This window comes from Erythrolamprus reginae, chromosome 2 (genome assembly GCF_031021105.1).
Source record: "Erythrolamprus reginae isolate rEryReg1 chromosome 2, rEryReg1.hap1, whole genome shotgun sequence".
Taxonomy (NCBI): Eukaryota; Metazoa; Chordata; class Lepidosauria; order Squamata; family Dipsadidae; genus Erythrolamprus; species Erythrolamprus reginae.
In genome coordinates, this window is record NC_091951.1 from 254753180 (window position 1) to 254779195 (window position 26016).

Below are 26016 nucleotides of genomic sequence, written 5' to 3' on the forward strand. Positions count from 1 at the left end.
CACTGTGAACTGTTTTCTGTTAGCAAAGAGGTGGATTAAATCAGTGATTAAGTGCTAGCAAAACAACATTCATTAAACCACTACTAATACTATGTTGAGACTTAATAGGTTTTTCTATTTGGAATGAAGTTTCATGTTAGAAGAAAAACCATTTGGAAAACATAAAACATATTCTGAGGTTCTCATCTCCAATACATTGCAAACAATACAGGAAAATTTACAAGTAAACTATCTCAGATGGGAATGTAGTGACATCTGGAACAAGGTGTGTTTTGCAATCAATTGTGGATAAATAGACAGGATTTAATAGATACTGTTTTGTTTAGGAATCAGGAATTTCCTTGTACAACAGCTGGGACCAGATGGCTTTTAATAGTGGGCAAAGGGATGATTCATACTACTCAAACATAGTCCTGTTCATTATAAGTCAAACCACAATAATGAATAATGAAAAGAGATTAATTTCCATATTGTATTTGTACATATCTTTGTCACATAAACTGTATGCTATTTTTAGTCCCTTGCTGGCTGGGGTTACACATTTTTAAGGCTGTCTACTGCAGATAATTGACCATTAGTTCACTTCATTTATCTCCAACTAACAGATTCTACTATGCCCAACTTCTAAAGGGCTGAGTCCGGACCTAATCCTGTAGTAACAACCCTAGGCTTGTGTGTGGCTGATAACTGCTTTTATTAGGCCAGACTCAGGCATGCAAGTGAGCTCCAAAAAGCACTGGTCACAAGGCAGATGTGATCCAGAATTAAAGTCAATGCTGGGAGCATTCGCCTCCCAATGCAGCTATAAAGGCATGCCACCCCCTACACCTTGCCCAGACATCACTCTGCTCAGCCTCCAGTGCTACTGGTTCAGAGAACTGGGTCGAACTGGGAACAATCCAATGCTGATATGTATGTAGGTAGGTAGGTAAGTAGGTAGGTATCTACCCATCTCAAATCAGTGGTGTGGCTTACAAGATTAAAACAAACACATCTGCCAAAATTGAATAAATATCAAGTTAAGAGTACACCAAGTAGTGTAGTTTCCCGTGAAATCCATAAAAGATAAATGGAATACAAGAATTCACATCCCTACTACAGGTAGTTGGCAGTAAAGAGACAGAACTTTCTAAATCCCTTTATTAATTCTTCAGATTTTTGCATCTTAGTTGCATTAGTGCTTTAGAGAACTCATGTCACAGATTTGTCTGCAAGATCTAAGGCAATATTGAGAGATTAACTGATCATAAAATGAGCGGTCAGGACATTTATAGGAGAGACACATATGAACTAATCCCTTAGTATTATATTGCAACTCCTACAATTTGTAATGAGTGTCTTGGAAGGAAAATAAAATTTGCCCTGATGTTTGTTTCATTTTCATTTCATTTTTAAATTAAGAATTACAAATAAAGAAATGAAAATAAATATATAAAATACAGGAAAACCCAGAGAGATCCAAATTTGCTCTGATTTTCTAATGAATAAAAAGTTGACTAGAAAAAATAATAGAGTATTAACTAAAATATTATAAAAATATGCATAAAAACATAACATATGCGTCGTGGATTAATTACAATTTCTAATTTATCATTTTTTTTAATTCCAGGTGTTAGACTTTTCTAAAACAGCAGCTAAAGCATTGGGAATAACAAATGTAGGTTATTTAAACAGCTGACACTTCACAAACATAAATTAACACTTTAGGTGTGTTGTGGCTCTTTACTCTTTCTAGTGCCATGTAATGATGTTTATACTACTCAGAGGGCCTCGACATTATGGAATAATCTAAATTATTTCTATGATTCTAACTCACAAGGAGAAATTCTTTGTTTTTTTAAAAATACTGCATATGATGCATTATACCTTCTGATTCACAATTCCGTTTAGAAACATTTATTTATTCATTCATTCATTTTTAAGATACACTGGATTAGGAGTGTGAAGCTCTTTTAAGACAATCCAGGTTCAGTCAACTGACTGCATTGTCTTTTCCTATGTGGTTACTAGAAAGCAAAATTATGTGCCTGGTGAATGAAAAAAAAATCCCTCAAAGAGTCACTTTTCTCCATTGTCAGGGCTGGCCTTGGACTGATTTCCTCTGCAGCAGATTGCACACACATGGCTGGCTGTCATCTGCCCTCCGGCATAGGGGCCCTTGCCCCACAAGCCAGTATTGCCACCTGCAGTTTAGCCACTTGTTTTTTGCTGCTGTCTTCTGACAAAAATTGCCAGCCTTTCCACCTGTCTCTCCAGCACAAATTTGAATGGCTAGTTCCAGCTGCAATGACAGCCACTGTCCAGGCCACACAGTGGGGAGGCTATTAAGTCGGAGCCAGTCTCAGAGAACTGAAGTTTATTTCGAAGTCGGATGACAGAACAGAACAAGGTAAAAGGACAGGTTATTTATACCGGGCCAAAACTTAGGACAACCAATAGTTTCACAGTTTCACTCCCGCCGAAACTCAGCAACCTTCCTGGAGATAGGGAGCAGCCAATGAGATAGCAGCAAACTATCTCTAGGCAAATACATAACATTCCTTCCCCCTTACGTTGGAGACAACATAATCCCGTAGATAGATGGGAGCATGTCTCTCCCACTCAGAACGGCGCAGGGGTGTTTCTTCAGAGATTCCACCCTCCGCATGGTGCAGTTCCTTGGAGAGCATGGCTCCTCCCTGGTCCCTGGCTGCAACAGGACCATCACCAAGTGTGTCAGCAACCGGAGGTGGGGAACAGTCACCAACCGGAGAGGGGGACATCAGCAACCGGACAGGGGAACATCAGCACTCAGGCCTGGTGGACTCAGTTCCTGGCTTGGATTGGACAAAGGGACGGGGCACCAATGCGGCCTGAGCTGGTCTACATGGCGGTGCCATGTTCGGCCATCAGGAAGCTTAACTTCATAGGATCACGGTCATTTAATATCAGTGACCCTTCTTGCAATCCAGTTAGGGCCTTCCCCATATGAGCGGGTGAAAACATGGGTGCCCAGAAGAAAAGAGCGGGCAGGGGGAACAGGCCAGGAAGGCTCATGGGAGTACACGTGGTGTAACCTGTCTAGAGCAATGCAAAGCTTTTGGCCCAGGAGAAGCTCGGCCGGCGATTTGTTCGTAGGGGTAGTTGGCGTGGTGTGTTGCGAGAACAAGAATTCTGCCAGTTTCTCTTGCCAGCTCCCATGGGACACTTTCTTCAGGGCATCTTTAGTTGTTCGAACCATGCGTTCAACCTGACTGCTGTAGGAGGGGTGCCAGGGTGCAATTAGGGTGTGGTGAATGTCTGCATTAGCTAGAAAACCCTCAAACTGGGACAAAGTAAACTGTGGCCCGTTATCCGGGACTATTAAGTCTGGCTACCCATGGGTGGCAAAAAGGGAACTTAATGCGTCAATAACAGAGTGAGACGTGGTGGAGCACAAATGGTTGACTTCCAGCCAATGAGAGTAAGCATCCACAGTTATAAGAAATACTTGCCCCATAAACGGGCCAGCCAAATCCACGTGCAACCAGGTCCAAGGACCTGATGGAGGTTCCCAGACCAAAGGGGCTGCATGAGGGGGCGAAGGCCGGTGTTCTTGGCAGGGTAAACACTGAGCTACCTGGGTCTCCACGTCGTGGTCGAGGCCTGGCCACCAAACATAGCCCCTCACCAAGGCCTTCATGTGAACCACCCCTGGGTGCCCTTTATGCAAGAGGAATAGTACCATGGCCCTTAAGGGTTGAGTAATGCAAACTCTACAACCTCGCACAAAGCAATCCTGGAAGATGGAAAGCTCATCTTTACAATGGAAAAACAGGGCAAAATCTATAGAGGGTGTAACTGGTGGCCACCCCCGCAAGACCCACTGCAAAATGGTGGATAGCAAGGGATCACAGTGAGACTCCACAGCCACGTCGGAGGTGGACAATGCTAAGGGGTGATCCATGATGGCTAAAACAGAGGATGCTGGGGCGGGGTCCATGAGCAACTGAGGCAGGGAACAATGACTGAGGGTGTCTGCATGGGCAATGTGGCACCCCGGCCAATAAAGTAGGTGGTAGGAATAGTTGGCTAAGAAGACAATCCAACGGGACATCTGCAGGGATAAGATAATTGGGCTTTGGCGATCCCCAGACAAGAGGCCCAAGAGTGGCTGGGGATCTGTTATAAGATCAAAAGAACAGCCATAGAGGTAATCGTGAAACCGGCGAACCCCGGCTATTAAAGCCAGTGCTTCCCGGTCAATGTGGCCGAAATTCCTTTTGGCCTTGGCCAGGGTCCTTGAAAAAAATGCCAGTGGTACTTCTGATCCATTTGGAAGCTTGTGACTAAGCACAGCACCCACCCCATATGGGGATGCGTCAAAGGTCAAAATTAGGGGTAAATTTGGGGAATATTGGGCCAGTACAGTGTTGGAGGTAAGTACCTTTTTAACAGCCATAAAAGCGCCCGCCTCCCAGGGTCCCCAGACCCATTTTCTGTTTTTGTCAAGAAGACGATGAAGGGGTTCGGCTTTGTGTGGGATAAAAATCACATAAAAATTCAACAGCCCTAGGAAAGCTTGAAGCTCCGACTTTGAGTGAGGAGTAGGAGCATCCCAAATGGCCTCAGTCTTTTCGGGGGTGGGGTGGATACCATTCCCATCAACAATGAACCCCAGAAACTCTACCCGCAGTACTCCAAACACACACTTATGAGCCTTGATTTTAAGACCTGCCTCCTGAAATTTAGACAGGACCATCTGAACCCTTTTAAGGAGTTCAGCCTGCAATCGAGCAGAGACAATCATGTCATCGAAATATGGAACCGTGCCAGCAATTCCATACAGTAGTCTCTCCATAAGCGCTTGAAAAATCCCTGGGACTGTAGAGACCCCAAATTGCAAACGTTTACACGGAACAGAACAAGGTAAAATGACAGGTTATTTATACCCAGCCAAAACTTAGGACAACCAATATTTTCACAGTTTCACTCCCACCGAAACTCAGCAACCTTCCTGGAGATAGGGAGCAGCCAATGAGATAGCGGCAAACTATCTCTAGGCAAATAAATTACAGTGGTGGCCATCTTTTCACTACCAGAAGTCGCTCTATGAGATGGCAGCTATTTTGGCTGCAACATGACCACCTGGTTGTAGTGATGGCCATTTTGGAGTTGTGGTGGCCTTTTTGTCTCCCCTGGGACACTAGAGTCGGCCATTTTGAATGCCACAGAGGCCATTTTAAGCCTGACTGTAAGCTGCTTAGAGAGTGCTGTAAGGTGCTATGAAATGATATACAAGTTATGTTATTGCTAGTGCTAGTCCTATTAATATCTTCTCGTATGAATGTAATGTATCTGTCCACAGAATTATGCAGAGGCCTTTTTGAGAACTTTAAAAGGTAAGCATCTTTGCCATGATACAAGCTCTTTTTTTTTAGTATTTGGATGACTGCATGTGTCAATGAAAACAACAAACTTGCGTCACAATGATAGGACAGTGCATCATTGACAGTGCATTATTGTGACAAAAGTATTGCAAAATATATCATTTGATTCCTCTCAACCAGGCAGCTAGTCTTCTAAAGTAGCTAGATTGAGAGCTAAAGTGCTGGTTTCTTTTGCTACTGACAGCAGGAAATCAATTACCTGAAGTGGGTCAAAGTGAGAAAGAAAGAGAAAGACACTAAATGTGTTTACCAATATGATGCAAAATATTTATGCATGTGCAAATATGGTCCTGAGCCTTTATCTATTTCCCAGTGGTTGGTTTCAGGAAATATGATCTCAAGAAAATAGTCCCTCTCTATTCATAAGATCATTGGGTTAAAAAAAAAACATGCTAGAAATTAAAGATTACGTTTTTAATAAAGGAAGTGCATTTGCAAATGTCAATGTCTTCCTACCCTGATAATACAGGTAGTTCTTGACTTATAACAGTTCATTTAGTGACTGTTTGAAATTACAACAGCATTGAAAAAAAAGGGCCTTATGATTGTATTTTATATGACCGTTCCAACAGCTCTATGGTCACATGATCAAAATTCAAATGCTTGACAAGTGGCTCATATTTATGACGGTTGCAGTGTCCTGGGGTCACATAAACTCCTTTGTGACCTTCTGACAAGCAAAGTCAATGGCTTTCCCTATTCACTTAACAATCACATTTCTAATTTAACTAGCGCAGTTGATTCAATTAACAACTATTGCAAAAAAGGCCATTAAAAAGGGGGAAAATTCACTTAACAACTCTTTTACTTAGCGACTTGTAACTTGTGGTTACAAGTTGAGAACTACTTGTAGTCAGCCGAGTTAATACATGCACTATCATAAGACATGCAGTAATAAGGCGGGAGAAATTATGGCCCTACGAGTGAGGCTAAACATTGACCATTGACTTTGTTCAATATTTTTTTGAATGGGAAAGAAGATCGTTGGAGAAAACAAATATAGGTAGTCCTCATTTAGTGACCATAATAGGGACCAGCAACTTGACTAAGTACCATAGTCACTGAATGAAAAATCACCTGACCACAACAGATTAATGATTTTATTTCTCCTTGAAATCATTAAACAATACAGTGCAGCTGCTAAGTGAAAAAATCATATGGTTGTGACTTACAATTTTATTTCTATGAACTCTATTTATTACAAGTGCTGGAATGGAAATTATATGAATATGTGACTGTTGATGGACATAAACATGGGAAGATTATTCACAAAGTATTTTTCCTTAATGTAAGAACTTTGAATGGTCACTGAATAAGATAAGCAAGAACTACCTGTATCACTTTAGCACTTTAATACTCCATTAATCTGGATCCAACTAGCATTTAGATTTATATATCACTTCACGGTGCTTTACAGTCCTCTCTAAGTGGTATACAGAGAGTAAGCATATTGTCCCCAACAATTGAGGTTTTCATTTTACTGGCCTGAACGATGGAAGGCTAAGTCAGCCTTGAGCCTACTGAGATTCGATCTAACAACCTGCTGGCAGCCGGTGATGAACAGAAGTAGCTTGCAGTACTGCACTCTAACCACTGTGTCACCGAGCCAAGAGGATTAGAAATTTGAAAATAGCAGAAAGGTGACCCACTTGTTTATGTCTTAAAAATTTTTAAACGAAAATGAATTAAATCTGGCTTCTATCTTTTATCCTCTTCACACCTATCAAACGTCGCAATGCGAACCGAAGGTAAGTGGAACCGACCCCTGATAGTGATTGCTGAATTTTTTCAGCACAGCAGACCTACATTTTCCCATCACTATTTTTTTTGTTTAGTCAATAATAATAATAATAATAATAATAATAATAATAATAATAATAATTTATTAGATTTGTATGCCGCCCCTTTCCGAAGGCTCAGGGCGGCTCACAACAGTAATAAGAAACAGTGTAACAATGGGACAAATCTAATAATAAAAAATATATTAAAAACCCCAACAATTAAAAACCATACAGCACATACATACCAAACATGAAATATAAAAAACCTGGGGGAGATGTCTTAGTTTCCCCCATGCCTGGCAATACAGGTGGGTCTTGAGTAACTTGCGAAAGACAAGGATGGTGGGGGTTCTAATCTCCAGGGGGAGTTGGTTCCAGAAGGCTGGGGCCACCACAGAGAAGGCCCTTCCCCTGGGGCCTGCCAAACAACATTGTTTGGTCGACGGGACCCGGAGAAGGCCAACTCTCTGGGATCTTATCGGCCTCTGGGACTCGTGCGGTAGAAGGCGGTTCCGGAGGTATTCTGGTACAATGCCATGTAGGGCTTTAAAGGTCATTACCAACACTTTGAATTGTGACCGGAAACTGATCGGCAGCCAGTGCAGACCATGGAGTGTTGTAGAAATGTGGGCAAATCTGGAAAGCCCCACGATAGCTCTTGCGGCCGCATTCTGCATGATCTGAAGTTTCCGAACACTTTTCAAAGGTAGTCCCATGTAGAGAGCGTTGCAGTAATTGAACCTCAAGGTGATGAGGGCATGAGCGACTGTGAGCAATGACTCCCTGTCCAAGTAGGGCTGCAACTGGTGCACCAGGCAAACCTGGGCAACCTCGCCACAGCCGAAAGATGATGTTCCAATGTTAGCTATGGATCGAGGAGGACGCCTAAGTTGCGAACCCTCTGATGGGGTCAATAATTCCCCCCCCCACAGGGTAATGGACGGACAGATGGAATTGTCCTTGGGAGGCAAAACTCACAGCCATTCCGTCTTGTCTGGATTGAGTTTGAGCTTGCTGACACCCATCCAGACCCCAATGATGGGATTTTGTGTGGAGAGATTTGGACTTTGTTCTGGATTTGACAAAATTCTAACGTTTGGAATTATCCCATATGGATACTTACACTATTTTGTGCCTAAAGGACATTTCTACCTCAGGTTCAGAAACCGATGCTTTTTTACCATGATGTTGTCAAAAAACAGAGGGTACCCATTGTTAACCTAAGAGAAATGTTCCTGTGAAGGAACCTTCTGGAAGGTTCTGCCTCCTTTTTTTTTTCCTTTTAGCTCAATTTGAATGTCTTTGAAATTATTCCCTTGACATTTTCACTGCCTAAGGTTAGGTGAAAAAAAGTGAAGGAAAGCGGGCACTTTAGATATCAAATCTTTTTAAAGCCTTTCTCCTACCACCTCCCTACAAATTCACATTCATAAATATGATTCCGTATTTCAAAGGGTTGTCCCTTTTTATATTGTTCTGTGCTGTTTTTGAACAGCACATTCTTTCTTTTCTTTCTTTTTTGCTACTAGCTTATTTAGAGAGGCTTACAAGGATATCGCCATAGAAGGGGCAAAGCACACTATGAGAATAAAGATATTGAAGTTGGCCTCCAGGTTAAATCATGCTGTGATCCCCAATGCTGTTTGATTGTTTGATTTGTATATTTGTTAACATTGCTTGCCTCCTCGTTTATGCTGAGGAGACATTGCATGGCATTGAAAGCCTGGCTGATGTTGGTAAATCAAATGTATTGTTTGCATTGCCATTTTGATTAATACCCTTTACAAGTTATTACACTCAAATAAATCATTTCTCATGTCATCACATCAGCAGTAAAGGTTTTTTTCCTATTGAAAAACAATACACATCACTTTCTCTCTGCTCTTATCGATTTTTCAAAGCTTTCTTCAGATGTAATTAAGATTATTAAAATTTTCTAAAACTTCTTTGTGTCCTTCTGTTTTGCTCTCCACTGTTTCCCTTTTATTCTGGAGCTCTTTACAAAGGCAAACACTATTAAAAGTAACTCGGAAGCTGTTTATAGGCCACATGATCTTGTCCCATATTAGTCATCTTGAATTGTTAAAAATATTGAGAAATAAGACCAACAACAGAGTAGGATTCAGCTGGTTCAGGCAGTGCCTCACTTTTTCCTCCTGGCCTACATATTAATGGAAAAACTCAATTGTTCCCTGAGAATACCCGGCCGGTGACTGATCCCCGGCCCGTTTTGCCGCAGGGCCAGGGAGACACTGCCCTCAGCGCAGCCGCCATCTTGTTTTCGGCTGAGATCTCGCGAGATTTTGCGAGATCTCGGCTACTTCCTGGGAAGGCTTTGGCCTTCCCAGTGATGTTATCCAGGGCGGAGCCTGCAGCCCTATAAAAGGGCTGGACAGGCTCCAGGGCCTCCTTTTCACCCTGGATGACAAAGAAGCGAACACCCACCCACCCTCCCTATCTTCCAGTGTGCCAGTGAGGGTCGCCCCTAGGGGGCCGAATAGGAATTTTTGGCGGTTGCGGTATTTTCTGCGACCGTTTTTTTGCCTATTCCACACTGCAGTGACGGATAGGCAGTTAGGGGGTGCTTCGCCCCTGTTCAGGCTAATTGGCATACCTTTGGTCATTTGGGTAGGCAGGTTAGGGGCAGAAAACTGGGTGGTGGTTTAGCAACTGCGTGTTCTCCGTTGGGCATCTTTGGGGATGATTGACAGGTTCTCTCCAAAGGCTTGTGGTGGAAACAACCTGAGCAATTGGGGGGAACCTGTCTTTGGGTCCCGCCCATTTCTTTCCCCTTGTATGGCATAGACAGCGGGACCTCCCACATGCAAGTGCATGGCAGTGAGTCAGGTGAGGGCGTGGCCCCTCACCTGGATCAGCATGGAGCTACGCCCATATGTTGCCCCAGAAGTTTTTCTGACGTCATTTTCTGTCCCAGAAGCAATTGTTTGACCCTGCGGGTCCTTGTTTAGCGTCATAGTTAATTTATGCAAATGTATTTAAATAAATTATGCAAATTTAATTAATAAAATGACCCATTTTAAATCCAGCTCTTGTGTCCATGTTGTTACTCCACCTCTGCTGCAAATATGGTTTATATTCACTTAACTAGCTGCTTTTACTTGAAGATGACCACCATGAATCACAAACTCACCAGTTGTATCGATGCACTATTTCTCTAGGTTAAACAGCAGTTATAGCTGTCAGTTATCATTTCCATTTGTGATTGTTCTCTTACGATCAGTGGTTGAGCAAAAAAATCATCTAGGAAAGGAAATTAAGGCTCTGCTTTGAAATCGTTTGTTACCCAATGTTTTCTGGGAAGATGTTTTATCACGTTCATCTGCTAGATACATATTAAACATCATATCTGCTAACTGTGAATGACCATAAAATTGCTTTCATACATTGATTCCATCCATTTCTGATAATTTGCATAATATAGTTACTAAATATATAAGAAACCTGTTTTCTTTCTTTTTGTAATCATTAAATGTGTCAAAACTTTGTTCCTTGCAAACTGCATTCCTGCAACTCCATTAAATGTCTTAGCAGTTTCTTACTGAAACCTTACCAGATCAACACTTTAGAGAGATAGAGGTGGGGGGAGAGATACATAAAGTAGGTAGGAGAAAAAGTGGAATATTTGAACTTGAGTGTATTTTATTGCTGGTTGAAGGGCTTTTTAATAATCCTTTCACCTGTGACCTTCATGCTACTTCATACAGATGAGTTAAAATAATGAGAATAATGAGAAGGACAATTTTTTTTTCATTTCCACATACAGTAGTTGCTAATTTCATAATTCTCTTTTTGCCTTTTTTTTTTTACAAAGATACAGTAAGGATATTAAGATAGCAAATACAGAGCACATTGATACAATTGTAATAAATAAAATAGAGGGAAATATCTATATAAAATGATTTGGTTGACTTTTAACAAATGTTGTTTAGACCATGGGTGTCAAACTTGTGATGTCATGTTGCCATCATGTGGTATAGCACAATGTTTTTCCTCTTTGCAGTACTGGGGTAGGCGTGGCCTGAATATGATTCATCTGGCCTGCCGTCTGCCAGTTTAACAACTCTGATTTAGACCAAAGCTTGTATACCTTCCCAAATCTTTCTCTATTTCAAAAGACAGAGCCACGTATCTTTCTTTCTGTTTGGATACTGCAGGTTTGCATTAATTTTCCACAAATAGTTTGAAGGCAGTTGTCCACATCATCACAGGAATAGTCCAGGCTACGAATGGAGCCCATTTTTTCAGCTGCCTTAGCACTGCCAAAATATCAATATTAAATCCAGGGTTTATAAGACTGATTTAAATCTTATTGGCTTCTCAGCTTTAAAAAAAAGCCACAATTTTTATGAATGTTATCATTCTGATCTTATCATTTTAATATGAAAATGGGTCACTCTCCACTAAACCATTGCCAAAGCATGACATTTTTACTATCCCATTACCTCTGCAGTACACTTAAATTTGATTTATGGGAACATTTTATAGCATGTTTGTCCTTAGGAGGCTCTGAGCAATGAGATAAAGAATATTAATGGGCTTCGCTTCACAAAAGGAGAGTGTGTTGCATGTTTGAATGAAGCTTCAACAAACAAAATCGCATTTCCTCTGGGAGAAGAAAAGTCCTCAACTCTTCATTCTAATGATTTCCTTCAACTTTTATGAAGATAGAATAGAGATGTGTTTGAAATAAATCAAAATTTATCTCAAACCCTTTAGTACTGATCTTTCAATGCATCAAGCAAAAATTGAACTGAGAAATGCAAATTAAGTAGGATTTCTGGTGAAATTACATCAGTTTGGGTGGTAGACATATCTAAAATATTTTACAGACTTTTCCTGGATTATTTTATCATCCCCCTAAAACAATTAGGGGTTTGGAGACTAAAATGTTTGAAGAATGGTTATAGGAATTGGGTTTTTCTATGAACAGAATGACATGATAGCACTGTTACAATATTTCAGCAGCTCCTACAAAGATGAGGGGGTCAAATTATTTTCCAAATTATTTTCCAAAAAGCATGACAGGAAACAATTATTGGAAATTAATAAAGGAGAGAAACAACCTAGAAATAAGGAAAATTTTCCTAATGGTGAGTACCATCAACCAATGGAACAGCTTGTCTTCACAAATTATGGGTGATTCAACATTGAAAAGTTTCAGAAAGATACTGGACCACCATTGATATGAAATGATGTAGGGTATCTTGATCGAGCAGGAGGTTAGACTAAAAGATCTCTGAGGTTCCTTCCAACTGTGTTATTCTATGTTTGCCACTGAATATTTCACGCAATGACAGTTGGAAAGCTTAAGAAACCAAGTTTCTTAAAGGCCCTGAATTGGTATAGGATCTCCTGCTCAAGTAGGGAGTTACACTAGAAGACCTCCAAGGTCTATTCCAACTCTGTTATTCTGTTAAAATTGTAACACTTTTGTGTTATATACGTTCATCAGCCTGTGGTCTGCAAGCATATGGTTAAGCCATATTGTCAGATAATGTTGATTCTATTTTCATTGCTACCTAGGGGGGAAATAGCCTGGAAGCCTCCCATATCTCAACTGAAGATCCAGAACAGAAATGTTTTAAATTGGGAGTAGGCAACAATTTTGAACTATTACAGGTAGTTGGAATGTTGAGCATATATTGTGACAGCTTTCATCAAACAGTTGTAAAGAGGAATATGGTCAGGCTCAAATTATTCATGTACAAAATGCCAAATTGGTGTTCCCTCGCCTTCAGCATAGTTTTATGGAAATACATTCTCACTCCGTATTGCAGTTTGGATCAAACTGAATACATGTGTCGTACAGGAAGCATTGGCTCAAAACCCAGTGCAAATATTTATCCCAATAATTGTCTTAATCCCTGTACAAGTTTCTATTGCATACCCATCTCTTTTGGTGGACTAAGAATTGGTTCTTCATGTAAAATGTAAGAATAGATCACAGAAAACAAACCAAACAAATGATTTCGTTCAGAAATAAGAGCATTCCTAACAATTTTAATGTTTAGATAGTACTATCCTTAGGATAACACACCCTGAGTGTATTTATTGCATATATTCCCACAAGACTGTCAAACCCAGAAAAGGATTCTAAGAGCGAGTTTGAAAAATAGAACTTTCTTTCACCTGCAAATATTTTTTTCAGGGAATTGGAAAATGTATTTATCACAGTACTAAGGTGATTGCGATTTTAGTTTTCTTTAGAAAGCTTGTTAACTTTTTAAAAAATGTAAGTGAAGGCAACTTATATGAGAACAAAATAATTTACCCATAATGTCCTGGAGAGAGAAAGAGTTATATTTCAAAGTGAGCTAGACTATGAAATTGCTGCTCTTACCATAGTTCTATATTGTATTACCCACACTGATAAAAGCTAAAATATGAGCATGAACACTTTTCTTGATAAGCTTATTTTCCATTTTATTGTGTTCAAGAATATAATGGTGACATGCATTTCTAAAGGGCAAAGTTTGAAAAATCTGTGGGCACTTCATCTTCTAGACAGATTACTTGAGCTGATGTGCTGCTAAGTATGAACATGCTATCCATAGGCCAATGTTTCTCTTCTGGGCCTTCGTTTATTCCTTCAACTATACAGCCTGATCAGTAAGCCCCATTGTTGAAATTTCACAAGCTGCAGAGTAAACATAGGTTGTAGTATGTGTGATCATGGTGGATCTCAAGTCTTGTAGGGGCTCAGATTTCTTTTTGTAAGCCCACAACTGTGTGTTATTTCAGACAGCTCTCAATATTTTGCCTGGGGGGAGGCAGATAGGAGTCAAAAAATAGGAGTCAAAATATGTCCTTTTCCTTCTGCTTCACTCACTCTCAATAGCCAAGATGTATCAAAACTGAAATTCTGAGTCAAATGGAATTTCTGAGTCCATTCCTTCTTCTTTTGAGAACTTTAAGCTTTTTTGTGGTTATTTGAGTCAGCCTCAGGAAATGATATGTGCAACAGTGAACTATTCTCTTGAACTAAAGAGCAAAACCCACACAACTAAGTGTATTACTCGCTGTATGCATTTTGTTCTGTTTCAAGGTTGCTGGCACACACCTGCAGACATAGTACTCAGAAGCTGAAGCAGATAACAGCAGACAGGAATATAATTCAAAGGCCAGCAGACTGCTTGCTTGACAAATGCCAACTACAGGCCAAAAAGCAATTGCCTAGTCCAAATATGTTCCAAGAATTACAAAAAGTCAAATCAGGCAGTCAGCAGGAACAAAAATTACAAACTAGGCTTCAAAACAGTTGCTTCAATGAAAGCTCCAACCAAAAGAGGTGTGATGGTGCAGTAGTTAAAGATGCAGAGGAGGTCTGTGCTCTGATGGTTTGAGTCCTAGCACTAACTAACCAGATTTACATATTACCGTGTTTCCCCGAAAGTAAGACAGTGTCTTACTTTCTTTTTACCCCCAAAAGCCCCACTACGTCTTACTTTCGGGGTATGTCTTACATTGGAAAAAAATTGAAAGGGTCGCGTTCCCGAAGGCATCTCCCCAGAGTCCAGAAGGGCAGCCGTGGGACAGGAGCCTCGTGAGCCCTTTTCCAAGTTCAACCTCAGGGCTCCAAGCGGCGTGCATGCGTGGAGCCACAGACGCGTGTCGGGGAAGCGTGTGTCTGGAGGGGAGGAGCCGCTCTGCGCAGTTGGGCAGTCCCACCTTCCTGCCGGAAAGGAGGCGGGCGAAGGAGGGCGCAGCTCCGGCCGCTCGCCTCAGAGCTGGTCGGCCTCGCTGGCCGCTTGCAGCCGAGCCTCGGCAGGACTCGGTTGCTGGGACGAGCGCCTTCGCTGCAAGCCGCCGCCCGCTCGGCTCGCTTCGGACCAGCGCCGTCCTTCGCTTTGCCAAGCCGGGGAGGAGGCGGTGGTGCCGTGGCGAGGCGAAGGGCGCGCGGGGAGCTTGGAAGCGATGTCATCGGGCTCCCCCCGGCAATACCCCCGTGTTTCCCCGAAAGTAAGACATATGTCTTACTTTCGGGGTACGGCTTATATTAGCCGACCCCCCCGAAACCCCCGATATGTCTTACAATCGGGGGTGTCTTACTATCGGGGAAACAGGGTATGGCTGCCATTCTGGCAGGGACAGAGTTGTTGCATGGAGAACTGGTTGGATGACTGAGATGACTGAGATGTGCCCACTGTGCCCTTTGCCTGGCTCCATGGCTGCTTCAACCTGGATTCTGACTGGCCCCTGTGCCGCTCTGCTGAGAGTTGGAAGCAGGAAACAGCTGATGTTTTGGGCTAGTGCCCGTATACTTTGCGGGCTTCAGTGTCTTGCACAGCTGAGAGGCGGCCCAAGCACCTGCGCACTGGGCATGGCTAGCCAGCATTGGATGAGGAGTAGCTGGAGCAAGGCAGACAACCCCTACAGGAATTCATTAGGAAATTCTACCTGCTAAGCCAGGACTCAGCCTACAATGAGGCAGCACTCATGGATGCATTCCTGGATGGATTTGTCAGAGGTGTTACAAGATGACCTTGCTGGAATGGCCCGGCCTTTGACTCTTAACAAGCTGCTTCATCTGTACCTACACATTCATGCAAGGTTACAGAGGTGGACCTCTTGATGTCAGCTATATTATGGTGGTTGTACAGTGAGCAGACTAGAGATGACTCAGTGCCAAAGATGGGGATTCAACCAGGGCCTTCAGAACCTCCCGAAGCTCCCATTAGTGATGATGATGAAGAGAAGGAACCTATTCTCAATGCATGGGCATGCAGAGGTGCCAAAAGGCAGGAATGGTTCCTCAGGAGGATGTCTCCTTGGGACTAAGGCTTGGAGCTAATTAACTACTCCCTTAGCCTATTTAAGGGATGACGATGAAGGAGGCAATTTGCAGGAAACGTCTTTCATATTCCTTCATGTCTTGACTCCAGAAATGTCTAACTGGCTCTTGTTCACTCTCTTGGCATTTTTTCTGCAAATTGCTTCTGGGCATTTTGCCAACCACTGTAAGATCACTATTATCTATAAGACTGTTTACTCAGAATTGTGTTATTATTTCATGGACTCATGCTGGCTGTTAATGAAGTTGAATTAACATCCAGTATTAAACTGCATTTGCGTTCGACAACTACTAAGAAACTTCATTAGTAGTCCTTAATTAGTAAACTAAGGTTTGTACAGACTTTGTATGTGCTGCATCCTTTGTGGTCCATAGGTGGGACAGAGCAATCTCATTTGTTTTGCACTGGTGGTTGTCAGATGGTGCAAGAGTGTGGAAGATAAATGCACTACAAACAAGGATCTGTGTTGTTTGGCATTTCTTTTCACCATGCCCTACCAGAACCTGACACTATAAGCCATGTTTATAAACTACAATGACTTCAAGTCAAACACTCAAAGTCAAAATGAAAACACTTGACAAAATGAGTTATTGCAATTTGTGAACCTTACATTTGGGTATGTGAGAGAATATTGCCATTCCAATTAAAAATATATTACAAAAATAGGAGAACCATAGAAAAAAGTCTAGTCTGTTCAATATTTTTCTTAGTTCCTTTGCTAAGTATGGATGAATTGAGTGTTGCAATTCAGAGTTAATTTGATCAAAAGGCATAATTTTCTTTAATAATCAACAAATTTTGTCTGTCTGTGTGTCTGTCTGTCTCATAATACTGAAATTCATCTCAAAATCATAAAAGAAATATTTCTATAGCTATCCCTAATGTGTTCACAAACCTGTCTTAACCTGTTCACATAATTTCTAGGGCAGCTCTGGACCACATATAGTGAGTGCAGGTAGAAAAAGAGCACAATCACAATGCAGTATTTCAACAATCTCCCCTGCCCATCTACCTACTTGCTACTTTAATCTGAAACTTCATGTACAAAGTTGAATTAAATTCCTCCAGCTTGCCACTTCCAACAAGTATCAGTTGGCATTTGGATCACAAATTGAGCCTCGGGTAGAACAGATATTTCCTGCTGTGACTAGGGATTAAATAATACAGATTCCATATTCAGCATTCTCAGAAGATGACTAATCAGTCATAACTTTGCCAGTATTTTGGCTTCTCTCCCACTGTTCATTATTTTGGGTCCCTTTTGTATCTTATTCCTTCCACTTGGCGTATTGGAGGATGGGATTTGAGGAGACATAGAACTCCCCACAGGTGACTCACCATAGGACAATTTGCCATGGCCAACTTGACAGAGGACAAAAGTTACATAATATCGAAGAAATGATAAACTAGCCTAATTAAAGAAAGGATGAAAAAGGATTGACAAAATGAAATAAGAATGACATAAATTAAAATATTTTTAAAAATATTTTAAATAATTAAATAAAATTGTTGAATTGTCCTATGCCAAGTTTTCTGTAGCGAATTGGCCACTTCACATTGTCCCATGGCGAGTTGGTCTTAGTGAGTTGGCAAATTGGCTACGGCAAATCATCAGCAGAAATTTGGTCACTGCAAGCTGGCCCATTCTGAGCACAAACTATAGCTCAGGAAAAACTTGGTTTAGAAAAATGTGTCATGAACCTGCTATGAGGCACACAGGCTTTGATCATATGGAAATCTGGTAGAAATGAGGAGAACAAAAAAGAAGATCTACTTTGCAGAAAGATATTGTGCAAATTAATAAATGAAGGTGGGGCGAATTGTGTTGAAAATAATTAGAGAATCCACAAACATTTTCAAATATATTTGGAAATTGAAACTACCAGAGAATCTGTGGGAGTTCCAGACAAAGGAAATGTCAGAGAAATAAATGAATGAATGGGGTTTATGTATACTTCCAATCTTGGAGGAATAGAAAGAAAGAGAAATAATGAGTAATAAAATTTTGAACAAGGGTGACAAACTAAAAAATAATAAATCCCTGGATCCAAATAGTATCCACACAAACATACCTTAACAGCTTTCGATTTGCTTTCCTTTTCATAAAACGTGCAACTTCTTTTCAACATTAGCATCAGGACTGCAAGGAGGGTAATAAATATAGTAGTAACTATGGTAGTTTTATTTGATATATATTTATATGTTCAAACTGGCCACAACAAAAACCATACAAATCTATCTATTAATTTTATAACCATGAACTAAGCCTAACTCTGCCATTATTTAAACTGGAACACGGTAATAATATTCTTCCAACATTATACTAAATGTTGAAAGAATATTCCTAATGTACTTTGAATAACTCTAAATGTTCCTAATGTACTTTGAGTGGGAGTTATTTCCAAAGAATAGGAGATAGCTAAAAGAAGGCCAGTTAACTTAACATCTCTTCCAGGAAAAATTGTTGAAAGTATAAGCAAACACACTGAAGAATGAGCCCAGCCAAAAATTAAAAACATGACTTCCTCCAAGGTAAGTCTGCTTTCACTAATATTCTAGGTGTAAATAAATGTAAACAAGGAATATTTTATTCTCAAACTTTTTTTAAAAAACCGTAGCCAATGTCACTCACAGCTGGTTGTAAAACAAGAAATAGTACGAATAAATTGGCAATTTCACATAGGCAAGATGTACACAGTGGGGTCTTATATAATTGATATCAGAATTGGTGCTTTTTAACTTGAAGATAAATTTTGACGTTGGGGTTGAACAGGAAGTCCATCTTTGCAGATAATTACACTAGCCATATATCCCTGATTATAAAGGGCAGTCTTTTATTTCAGAAATAAAGAGGTTCCTTAGATTTATTTAATTACTTGTTTTATTGGTTAGGCTCTTGAATTTTCTTTTCCAAAAGCAAAGTTATAAACAATTGATTTTTTTTTTAAAAAAAATCCTTATGAACCTTTTTAAAATTTGCACCTTTGTCAGGATTGTCATTTATGTTTTCCAAGAAAATATGGTCACTGTCACAGATCATGCATAGTTCAGTATGCTAAAGGGTTTTTTTTTTTAAGACATTTTGAAAAGCTCTAAATGATCTCTCGAATGGGGTGAATAGGTTTCAAAATGGCAAATGCAATTCAATGTTAACAAGTGGAAAGCAAAACCTATTGATGTAAAAATTACAAACTTTCACTTATGCATTAATGGGATCTGAGTCGTAGTGAACTCCATCTCAATGGAAATGTCAACCCAATGTGCACCTGTTTCAAAAATGGGAAATCTTTTGCTTACAATTATTAGGAGGGGAATTGAAAATAGAACTCCCAGTGTAATAAGATACTTGTACATATCTATAAGGAGGCCACTCTGGGAGTATTATGCTTTACCTCTAGTCACTGAAGCTGGAAAATGTCCAGGGCAAAAAAAAGGCAACTGAAATAATTAGAGGGATGGAAGTCACATCACTGGAGCTTTCTAGTTCAAAATAAAGGAAGGTGAAGGGACCTACACAGAAAATCATGTATGGCACAGATAATTGTTGTTCTTTCACATCAAAGGTGGGTTCCTCCCTGTTTGGACCGGTTCTATGGAACCAGTAGTAACTTGGTGACCTATGTCGCTGGAACTGGCAGCAACTCAGGCCTGCCACACCTCTGAACCAGCTCTCTAGGCAGTGCCATAGGTTATACCATTTTGTTTTTTGCTTCTGTGCATGCACAGAAGTGGGGTTTTTATCACTGCGCATGCGCGAGCACCCGCATGACACATCGGAAAGCAAATCAGCAGCAAGATTCTGGATTCAGAACACACTCCTTTTTTACATGGTATGGAATTTTAACTCATCACTGAAAATAATGCAGAAGGAATTATTTTTACGCAGAGCAGAATTTGCTGTCAGCATCTGGGGCAATGGCAGCCAATTTGGATGGTTGTAAGAGTGGACTGGACAGACTGGGATCTGGGTATTGATAGGGATTAATATTGATGGCTGTTTATCATTTCTAGATTCTGGTGCAGAATGCCTAGAGTCAAACATTAATCTATTATAGCTATAGATATATGACACTTTTTCCAAAAATGGCAATTCTGAGTGAAAACACTAAGGTATCCACATTTTATTTCCATTTCTCCAGTAATGTAATGTGATGATTGGATTTTTGTCATTAGGTAAGAGCATTAGATATTCATCTTCATCTTTGTTTTTTTTTCAAGCAAATGTGCACATATTCTAGACTTCTTAGAGATACATTGAATATTTTATTTTAAAAACAGAATCTTAATTTAGTTTTATTAGGTTGCTTTAGCCAGATCTTAGTAGTTTTAGGTCTTTGTTACATGTGTAGATATAGATATAGACATACACAAATACACATCCATTCATTTATTCATTTGAATATGTCCTGTATTTCTGAATGAATAAATTTCATTTTCTAAACTGGAAGAATAAGATCTACCTGATTTCATATCATGTATTTTACAGTTAGTCCTTGAACTACAATCACAAGTGGGCCAGAAGTTCTGTTTGTAAGTGATAAGTTCATTAAGTGACTAATGCTTGATTTGTTATCTTTTTACAGTAGTCATTAAGCAAATCATCATAGTTGTTGAGTGGCTTCCTCTATTGACTTTGCTTGTCAGAGGCTAGCTGGGAAGTGGTGATCAGGTAACACCAGGGTATTGCAACTGCTGTAAATACATGTCATTTGCCAAACAGCCAAATTCTGATCACATGACTATGTGGATGCTGCAACAGTCATAAGTGTGAGGACCAGTTGTACGCATAGTTCCCTCTAAGCTGAGCAGTGAGCAATCGCTCACTTAAAAATCATCATCAACTCAGAGTTTTTCAAACCTGCCCAGAAGCCGAGAGGGAAAAAGTGAGAGCGAAAGAGTGCCGCCCAGTCCCGAAGAGACTGCCGCTCAGACACTATACTTTTCCGCCCACACCACTCTTTTTTGCATCATTGTAACTTCAAATGGTTGTTAAAGACTGATTCATTCATCACTTTGCTACCAAACATCCCAATTTCTTTTGTTTTCTAATATGCTTATTGGAACTTGACCTGATAGCTAATGTATCATCTGTTTTCCTTATGAACACATTTAATTTCTTTCTTCTCCTCTTCCCCACCTCCTCCCTCTCCTCTCCTCCTCTTCCTCATTTACTACTTCCCTATATGTTAAGAATTTATTTCCATCAGAACTAATATTGTGTATGTCAAAATTAAAATATTTATCCAGGAATCTCTGCGAGAAAATATGCCCAAAAAAGTCAAAATGGTGATGCATTTAGTGAAACATTTTTCTGCCGTATTTAGAGATGAGCAAATACAGGTTTTACAATTTCTAATTTTGCTTTCCAGGCTTATACTTCAGCCCAAAGCATTTAGATTCATTTCATCATGACACATATATTTGAAAACATTAAAAATTTCTGTAAACAGCATCTTCAAGAATCTATACTTGTGACTACGTATAAAACTTGGGAAAAGTTAATTTTTTAAAACAAAATGGCTTCTAATCCTACTACATTTTGCCAATCAATTGTAGTACAATAGAAGTTCAATTTCAAAACAATAGTAAACTTCAAATGAAAATGTACTGAGCTGGTACTGAGTAATGGCTTACATATTCTTAGCACAGAGGTAGAAAATTCAGAACTGGCAGCTTGCATTAGCTTCCAAGTCTTGTTTTTATGGCACCCTGAAGGATTATGTTACTGATCTTGGCTGGTGCACCATCAGATCAAGGAGGTAGATTTCCCATCCGTTTTCTCAGGAGAGTAATAAAAAAAAAATAACCTGTGGGATAGAAGGAGACTTTGGACACTGGCCAGGATAAATAAAATCAGTCCTGCTGACATGTAAATTTAACACCAAATCAGGTTAAAATGCATTTGTCAATGCATTTGTACCTACGTATCAGCTATTGTGTTATTTTGTTGTCCAAGTATTCTGTAAATCCAGAAAATTAGTTTAGAACGTATGTAATTTATTAATGTTCATATTTTACCATGTTCAATGAAACAGTTAAAGAAGAACAAGTCACTTTTCTTTGCTGAAAAAAAGGAGTCTTTTCTGCTATAGTTCCCTGCCCTCTGAAATATTCTCCCTATCAGGATAACGCCAACCTGTTGTGGCCTTTCAGCTGCTGGCCCCTCCAGCAGCTGAATCAGATGAGGAGGCAGTGTGAGAATCAAGGCCAGCACCAAGGAAACCTGAGAGCTCCAAGGAGGAAGAGGGAGTAGAGCTGGGAGCGACAGAGAGAGAAGAGACCAGAGACTGGCAGTCTGTTAACCCTCAGATGGAGAGTCAATAGCCCCCTGTTTTGAAGGTGGCTGATTAGGAAGAGGAGGAACAGCTGGATCCAGTGCATGATGCATGGATATGAAAAAGGAAAAGGAAGAGGAGAGGAGAGCAGTGGAAATCTGTGGGCTGGTCCTTGGGAGGCAAGAGCCACTGCTGCTAGCAAAGCCTCACCCTAGCCAAGTTAAAACCTATTCTATAGAACTGTTCCGAACCGGTAGGCACCCACCTCTGATATGTATTATAAGGATATTTGCAAGAACTTGTCAGCATGAGAAAAAGCAGTCTTTAAAATTTGGAGACCTGGCGTTTTTCATTTTCAAAGCAATTATTTATAGGGATCCAGTTACTTGTCAAGATATGCTGCCTGCAGGTTAAGCATTTTATAAAATTAAAAATTATTAGAGGGATTGTAAAGTGTTGGGTGGGTAGTTAGGCCTGAAGATTGGAGAATAATGGTATCAGATATGGTGTTTTCCCTCATATCTCCCCGTAATTGTTAATTATTCCTGAAGAGAATAAAATAGAAAAAGGTGATACAAAATATCCAAATACGTTCTTATTTGGAAATGGTGTTTGTCCTTTTGGCATTCAGCTTGCAATGCATGAATCAATCAAATATGTAACAGCTATGGAAATGGAATGTAGTTCTACTTTTTAATTAATGCCTGAACAAAAAGGACAACCAACGGTTAACAAGAAACATGGGCATACACTACATGCTAAGCTTGCCTGGAATGTGACTTTCAGATTAAGTACAAATTTTGTATCAGGAAGTAGTGATGGGCAAACCCAACGGTGTTCCGGTTTGGCGAGTTCGGCCGAACTTACTGTGAATTTCGGGTGAGTTCGGCCGAACCTGAACACTCCGTGATGTCGAAGCTCCGCCCCCGGAATCCCATTGTGGGATTTCCCAGCTCCTTTTGCTGAAAGGACCTCACTTTGTTTGCTTGGAAGATAGGGCAAAAGCATCACTAGTTCTATGGTGTGATGGTTAGCACTCTGGACTTTGAATCCAGCGATTGGGATTCAAATCTCGGTGGAACCTCCTTTTTTAATTTTTTTTAATTTAAATTTATTTATTAATTTATTATTATTATTATTATTATTATTATTATTATTATTATTATTGTTATTATTATTGTTATTATTATTATTATTATTATTATCATCATCATCATTTATTAATTATTTCCATGGGCACATCGGGAAGGTTCCCTTTTGCCCCCAAAGAGCTGGAGGGTCCTTTTAATGCTTTCTTTTTTTCCCACTAAGAAAGTATTAAAAGGACCCAAACCCCTTTTATTATATAAAGAAGCTATTCTATTCTATTCTATTCTATTCTATTCTATTCTATTCATATATCCTGAATGCTTGTTCCTCGAATGATCCCAAAATGTAGAAGCTATCCACCACTTTGGTATCTTCATAGCCAGTTCTAAACCTGTTTGTAATACCTGTTGTTCTTAGCTTGTTCTTTATATTTAATTTTAGTGTCCTTTTTTAACTGTGCTTTTTTATTTTCTTTATTAGAGCTCGCAGATCACTCTCATTTTCAGCTATCAGGTTAATATCATCACCATAATGCAAATTATTAATGCTTATCTTTCTCATTTTTAAAACCATGGTCAATTTCTTTAAATCCAGCTTCCCTCAATATACATTCAGGTTGAAGAAATAAGGGGAAATATGTAGTCTTTTTTCAATTCTTTGCCAAGTGAGATGCTTGTGGATTCCCATTTTTGAACCATATTTTACTTATTGAACATGATCAGCACAATTAAAAGACTTCCTATAGTCCAGTAAAGCACTGGCTTCTTCTTCTTCTTCTTTTTTTAAAAAAAGAAATTATTTGGCTTTCTCAATATACAGCATGCATCAGCAATGATGTTTCATGATTCTTAGACTTCTCCAAAGTCAGCTTGAACACCTGGCATCTTCCTTTCTAAGTAGGGTTTAATCTGCATTGGATTATCCCAAGCACCATTAGTGTGTGAAATCAAAGCTGTTGTTCAACACTGTTCAAACTTTGTAAATCTCATTTCTTTGATATTGTTATGTAGATCGTTTTCATTTATTCTCTAAATGGCCATTGTGCTGTTCTTCATATTTTCTGGCAAAGTTTGGTTAGAATTTTTACTGATTCTTCTTCTATTGCTTGCCACATTTGTTTACTGTAGATATTTAATGCATTCCTATAGCATGCTCATCTCATTTCAATGACTAGTATAGGTGGTTCTCAACTCACAACAGTTTATTTAGCGATCATTCAAAGTTATAACGGCACCAGAAAAACATGACTTATAACTGCTTTTTTCGCACTACTGCAGTTTCTCCATGCTCATGTGATCCAAATTCAGATGCTTGCAACTGACAGTTGTGCTGTACTGGGGTGAAGTGATCACTTTTTGTGATCTTCTGATAAGCAAAATCAATGAGGAAGTTAAATTCATTTAACAACCGTGTTCCTAATTCAACAACTGTGGTAATTCATTTAACAACTATGGCAAGAAAGATTGTAAAATGGGGCAAAACTCAATAAATCTTGGTAACAGATATTTTGGGCTCAGTTATGGTCCAGAGGTGGTTTCCTACCAGTTCTAGCCAGTTCTTTACAACCATTAGTAAACTGGTGATGACATCATGGAATTGGTTCTGTAAGTGCCATTCTGTAGGTGCCGCCATCTTGGATTTTTTATTGCTGCGGGATCGCCCATGCAGCAAAACTATCCTGTTGTGGTCGTAAGTCAAGGTCTACAGGCCTTGTACTATAGGTCCTGTTAATAGGAAAAGTTTTCTAAGATATCCTGGATCTTGATACCTGTTACTGTATAGAATTTGATTCCCCCCTTCCTTTTATTATTTTACAAATGTTGTAATATTAACTCTTGTCTCATCTAATTTTTCTTTATAATTCTTTGATAAATTTCTTCTTGTAATCTGTCTTGACTATAGTTTTCTAATTTTTTTATTTTTTTGCAATTTCTACTGTTTGTTTTGATATCTAGTTAATTTTCTTCTGTTAGTTGATCTTTGATCATTCTTTGATCATTCACCCTTATCAATTTACTTTAACTTAATTCTACAGTTTTTCTAGTTGCCTATCAATGAGGTTCTGGACCTCAAAATGATCCTGATGACCATATAATGTGTGTGTGTGAGAGAGAGAGAGAAAGAGAGAGAAAAAGATTATGATTTGTTCTATTGTTAGTCACTAACCACTAATTGTACCAAAAATGTAGACATCAGGTGATCTCCATGATCATAGGTATTTTTAAAGATGATGTTGGCAATTAAGTAGTAATTGGACATAAATTGATTAATCATTCTGCATTTATTTTTGTTGTCATAGGTCACATGGACCACAACATTATCCTCCTTAATGTAATAGAGGCCACAGTTAACTCAGAAGTTTATTACAGAACTCATGCCAGGCCTGGCAGGTACAGACTTAAGCAATAATATACACACAGGCTTATATAAAACAAGCTGCCTGAGGCAGCACCCAATCCCGCAGAGAGAAACTTCCCGCTTACATTGTAACTACGGGCTGGCGGCCAATCAGCACCCTGGATAGGGACGCCTATCGCCCGGCTCTAATCTGCGGCTGTAACTGAGCAGATACAACACTCCTATCCCTTTCGTTAGCACATACGTAATCTTTCAAATATTCCGGTCTCTTACAAAGACGTCCCGATCTCCG